This window comes from Schistocerca serialis, chromosome 2 (genome assembly GCF_023864345.2).
Source record: "Schistocerca serialis cubense isolate TAMUIC-IGC-003099 chromosome 2, iqSchSeri2.2, whole genome shotgun sequence".
NCBI classification, from domain to species: domain Eukaryota; kingdom Metazoa; phylum Arthropoda; class Insecta; order Orthoptera; family Acrididae; genus Schistocerca; species Schistocerca serialis.
In genome coordinates, this window is record NC_064639.1 from 224,471,168 (window position 1) to 224,477,511 (window position 6,344).

Below are 6,344 nucleotides of genomic sequence, written 5' to 3' on the forward strand. Positions count from 1 at the left end.
GTCCAAGTATCACATCGTCAGATGAATTGTAGCTTCCAATGTTCATTTCATCAAAGCTTCCGACAGTCATGGCCTCAAATGGTGTAAACATTGCTGGCATAGCTTTTATTAAATCCGTACTTCCTTTAAAATGCGCTGTTGATAGTTAAACTGCATTGTCCACATTTGAAGCGTTGATCGACACGGAAAAGGATAGTTCTTTCTTCCTAAGTAAGCGTATGCTTTTGAAGACAAAGCTCTCAAACTAAGGGCACTTGCAGCGTCTTCTGAAATCTACAGCATAAAAAATTAAAAATATGCAAACTTCTATTAAAAGAGGACATTTTACAGCTACGTAAAATAGAAACTGAGTGGACCTTTAAGCCCTCAGTATAGGAAACAGGAATAGGCCGTATGGTAGCTAAGCCTAATTAAGGGGCGCCAAAGTAATTGTTAAAACACTGACGCAGTTAAGAAGTATGCCTGTGTAACGCAAGATAACAGAAAGTAGGAGAAATAAATGAGCCTGGAAGTTGCTTCAAAAAAAAAGAAAAGTTGTTCAAAACGGTTGTGTGGTTACGCGAAGTTTGCTCATTAAAAATGCCCGACGAATCATGGTTAATGCTGATGACAATTGCTATTTCTTCATAAACATTTAAAACGGGGCACTTACGTTAAATATGTTAAATGCTACAATCCTTCAATATGTTAAATGCCACAATCGGTATTTATATCTTACATGGAATGATTGTTGTCCTTCATGTGGTTAGTGAGGGCGCATTTAGAAGTGCTTAGGTCCTGATGCTCTCTGAAGCGTATGCTAAAGGATTGGCCAGTTTGGCCAATGTAGACGGTGGGACACTCACTACACATGGAGCGATAGACACCCGATTGTGCGTAGCGATTGTCCTCTCTGGTTTCGTGGTGCTCAATAGGTTCCCGACCCTACTGGGGGTATACAAGGTGGGAGTAATCCCCTCATTTCTAAGCCATTTGCCGATCCTATTGGATGTAAGACCCACGTATAATTATAATTATCATTATTAGTCATTATTAGTAGATGAGAGGGTAATCTAGTACCGGCTGTTAGAAGCGACTTTCGATTGCATCTGCTACAGAAGGCCATCACCTACATTTGGCTGATAACCATTAACATGTGCTGTAAGTTTAATGATATCCAACACATGGTGTTAGTTTTATTTTGAGACAGAGAGTTTAAATGCGTGGTAAAACATTGCACGAAGAGCAGCCTTTTTTTGCTGCTTTGGACGAACTGAAGAGCAAAGAATAGTAGAACCAGTCGTCGTTGGTTTCCTAAATATGTTAAAGTGAAGTTTACTGTCCTGTAACGTGATTTCCAAATCCATAAATTAGGGTATAGTGAGGCGTTCGTGGCTTACCCAGTTTCTATTTCACACAGCTGTAAAATGTCCTCTTTTAATAGAAGTTAGCATATTTTCAATTCTTTATTCTATGACTACGACGCGTTACTGTGCGTCGCCAGCGTTTACTTAGCAGTTTTTGAATTGCACCTACTTTTAATGTGCCCCTTCAGCGCTATTACTGCTAGTTATTAATTGGTACTGGAGTTTTTGACAGTGTGGTCTCTAAGGTTTAGCCACCTTCCATTTTGTTTAGCAGTGAGATGTTTTTTTAATAGGAGTGGCTCATGCGTATATTCTTTTAACTAATGACTGTGGCACGTGATGCTTCCTCACTAAATTAAAAATTTGCGTGCCACTCATGGAATGGGAAAAAATGTCTTTGTGTTTTACGGTTTATACATAAGCCTTGGTCGTCAGTTCCCAATTAGTTTTACTACAGTTCTGTACTGCCTCTGTTCAACAGGTTCCTTTACAATACATAATGTGCTCTTAACGCTATTCATCCAACTTTCTTGTATTTCTTTTTTATTTGCCTTTTTCATGTAAATCAGTAACTCAAATTGTGAACGGCCGGGCTAGTTGGTCCCGCATTGTTCTTCCCTTCAACAGGTGACAGGACTTTTGCCAATTTGCTTTACCAGTTTGCTTCTTCCTTCGTATACGTTACTCCGTGCTCTGCGTCGCCTGGTGGTACACTTTCGGTAATGTCCGAAAGAACAGTCACCACGCAGGCATATATCTGGGCAGATGAATCCCGATTTCTGTTATTAAGAACCGATGGTATGGTTCGAGTGTGGCGCAGACCCCACGAAGCCATGTACCCAATTGTCAACAAGGCACTGTGCAAACTGTTGGTAGCTCCATAATGGTGTGAGCTGTGTTTACAATGAATGGAATAAGTTTCTAGTTATTTTGGCTACTTGGAGACCATCTGCAGCCGCTCTTCGGCTTCAAGTTGCCAAACAAACTTGGAATTCTTATGAAATTACAATTAAATCAATACCATTAGCTGATGACGGGCGTTGATATACATCAACGGGGACAGTTGAAAATGTGTGTCCCGACCGGGACTCGAACCCGGGATCTCCTGCTTACATGGCAGACGCTCTATCCATCTGAGCCACCGAGTGCACAGAGGATAGTGCGACTGCAGGGACTTATCGGCGTTACGCTCCCCGTAAGACCCACATTCTCAACTTGTAGTCCACACACTACATTAGTAGTGCCCCTGCCAATATACCCATTACTCGCGGCAGACAATCCACCGAGTCCCGTAAGAGTTCAGGCAAATCGTGTGCATCCGCACTGAAGAAGGTCACCAGACGGTTAGCATTAACGATATGTAGATGGCATCTGTTATTTCGGACATGTGAACTATAAGTTGTGAATTTGGGTCTCACGGGGAGCGTACCGGCGATAAGTCCCTGCAGTCGCACTATCCTCTGTGCACTCGGTGGCTCAGATGGATTAAAAAAATATAAAAAAATATAAAAATAAAAAAAGATGGATAGAGCATATGCCATGTAAGTAGGAGATCCCGGGTTCGAATCCCGGTCGGCGTTTATATTTTCAACTGCCCCCGTTCATGTATATCAACGCCCGCCGGCAGTTAATGGTATTGATTTAATTGTAATTTCATTCTAGAGAGCTGCACGGTCACCAACGGCATCCGTTCTTTCTGACATGTCCGAAAGAACAGACGCCATCTTCACATGGAATTTTTATGGATGACAACGTGCCAGGTCACCAGGCCACAATTGTTCGCGACTGATTTGAAGAACATTCTGGACATGTCAGTGAATGATTTGGTCACCTAGATCGCCCGACATGAATCCCAGCTAACATTTATGTGACGTAATCGAGAGATCAGTTCAAGGACAAAATCCTGCACCAGCAACACTTTCGCAGTTATGGACGGCTCTGGAGACAGCATAGCTCAGTATTTCTGCGAAGTCCGTGCCACGTCTAGTTGCTGCACTACGCTCGAGAACACGCGGTCTGACACGACATTAGGAGGTACCCCACGACTTTTATCACCTCAGTTTATAAAGTCAGTAAGTGAATCAATTGGAATATCAGTGCTAATGAGCAGGGGCGGATGAGATTGAGTACTATAGTGATTGAATTATTCCTTTCAGAAATAGAAGTAAATCAGCGTGCATATACTGCGTAGAAATATGCATTCCTATTTCTAAAAAAAAAAAGGAAAGGTAATGACGCAGGTGAAGCATATGGTAAATTGAGAATTTGTTAAAGTATGTAACAAGGGGTTCACATTAATAGTAATGTAAAATTGGGATATTACAAGGAGATGAAAATTATCGGGGTGAATAGACAGGGTAAAATAAATGTCGTGTGACTAGGGCCTCCCGTCGGGTAGACTGTTGCGCGTCGATGGGGATGAAATAATGATGATTAGAACAAGTGATGATTAGAGCCCAGCCCCTGATCGGGGAAAATCTCCGACCCAGCCGAGAATCGAACCCGGCCCCTTAGGATTGACATTCTGTCGTGCTGACCATTTTTTTTTAAGTTGATCTCATTTTGTTCTATATTGTTCGTTGAATTTGTTCTGGGCGGACGTCCGATGACACCTGTTCACTCAGTTTTTTTGTTACAGAGGGCAGCTAACCCTCTGACCGAACACGCTGAGCTACCGTGCTGGCACCACGCAGCTACCGGGGGCGGACAACAGACAGTTGGAGTTGGGTTGTTTGGGGAAGGAGACCAGACAGCGAGGTCATCGGTCTCATCGGATTAGGGAAGGATGGGGAAGGAAGTCGGCCGTGCCCTTTTCAAAGGAACCATCCCGGCATTTGCCTGGAGCGATTTAGGGAAATCACCGAAAACCTAAGTCAGGATGGCCGGACGCGGGAGACAATAGACAGTGTGTAGGGACGAAAGAGGAAAGAAGCGCTTGGAAAACTCGCGATTAACTCAGAACAATAACAACAGCCAGGAGCTAACAATAAAAGTGGAAAATGCACACTGACAAAAACTTACCTCGGCTGAGAAATTAATCGGATCTGATGGTTTTCTATTACAACAAAGTCGTTGGCAGTGTTGTAATTTTGTACGCTTCTGTTGGGTCACCGCTAAGCAATGTTTGTTTGGACGCAGCACTAATGTGAAATAGCATTCTTTCAGGCTTAGAAGTGAAAAAGAGAGGAAAAAAATTATTTCAGTTGCGCTTGTACAGACTGACATGTTGTGGTCTGACAATAAGTACCTATTCCTTTGAATTGAATGTCTGTTGCGGTTTACTTTTGAAACTTGTTTTCACCGTGTACTCTCTTCAGTCCCTGAGAGTCTACAGTCAATCTTTAACGAAATGCAAGTCTGAGTTTTGCGCTGATGTCTGCTTGCTAAACTGTACAACACTGATTCACAGAACACAGAATGTCCGCCACTGTAAGCTTGTCAAACCCAGACAGGCACTCAGTCCCTGCAGACTCTCACCTTGACAAACATGGCACTTCGGTGTATAAACTAGCTGCGGGGGGCTCTTATTTGAGGTAGTTCGTAGTTTCTCCGAATGGCACCAGATGTACAGCACGATAACGCCATAAGGGAGAAAGTTTCTTCCAGTCATTTCAAATAAGAGGTCATGAGGACCACAAACGATACGGACATAGGTAGCACATAATTGTATGTAGCTGCGTTTGAGAACGTGTTTGTGTGTGTTACTGGAAGGATGGAAAAGGAAATTGAGAATGTTTAGTTTACGAACAGTCTGACTTTAAGAAAGATAAAAGCATACTAGAGGCAGCACTGGCGTTGCTTTGATAAGGTAATCAAAATTTTTTAATAAATCAACACACATTCGTATGATTTGTCGACGTAGATCTGGGGTAGGCAACCTTTTTTATATCACACACATCTGTATGTAGTAAAATTTTGTAACTGCCCACCAGTTCCACAGTAACATGATTTATAAAATAGGAAAGTAACTTTACGTTATAAAATTTGTACAGCATAATTGCAGCAAATTAAAACATCTAATAATAATTAATTATCAAATACGTTATGTCGAAATTTTATGACAACGTAGTAAAATATCTTTAACTTCCAGCCGCGTGTCCCCGAGGATGAAAGGTGGAACGCCCATTAGTTTGGGGATACGGACCAGGTTGACTACCGCTCAGCTGGATAAACTTTTCGACATTGTATAATGGTGCAAGATGTTTGGAAATCTCATAGAAATAGGTATAATCTGTAGGGAAACAATAGTAATATACAAATTGTACAAGAAACAAAGGATAACAATTAAAATGCAAGACCAAGACAGAGATATAGTCCCTCATTTCTATTGTTCAATCTATACATCGAAGAAGTAATGATGGAAATTAAAGAGAGGTTCAGGAAAGGGATTAACATTCAGGGTGAAAGGATATCAGTGATGAGATTTGGTGGTGACATTGTTATCCTCAGTTAAAATTGGAAAGAATTAGAGGATATGTTAAATGGAACTGAGAGTAAACCAAACAAAGACGAAAGTATAGAGGAGTAACAGAAGTTAGATTAGCGATTAAGTTTGAGATCAAACTTGGGAACCACGAATTTGCCGAAGCGATGGATTTCTTGGAAGCAAAATAATACGTAATGGACGAAGCATCGAGGACATAAACAGCAGACTAGCAGAAGCAAAGAGGGCAGTCCTGGCCAAAAGGAGTCCGCTAGTGTCTAACATCTCCCTTAATTTGAGGAAGAAATTTCTGAGAGTACTTAGCTACTTGCAACAAACTTTACAATTCATTTCAAATCCTTTGGAAACTTTTTCTCTCTGGAGTCCCCCACGAAAAAGGAGAAAAGTTTATCGCTTGCTACATTTTCGCTATTCATGAGTAGAACTTCACCATTAGGCGCGATGTTTTAATTCTACATTACATCTACACGGATACCTGCATATCACACTCAAGTTCCTGGCAGAGGTTTCCTCGAACCACCTTCACAATAATTGTCTATCATTTCACTCTCGAA

At 41.6% G+C, this 6,344-nt stretch overlaps 1 non-coding gene across 1 annotated transcript; it reads right to left on the reverse strand.

Annotated features, from left to right (window-relative positions):
* Positions 1 to 2,420: 2,420 nt before the first annotated feature.
* Trnat-ugu (transfer RNA threonine (anticodon UGU)) lies at positions 2,421 to 2,495 on the reverse strand. The gene has a single exon. It is a non-coding gene; the product is annotated as a tRNA-Thr (tRNA).
* Positions 2,496 to 6,344: the final 3,849 nt, after the last annotated feature.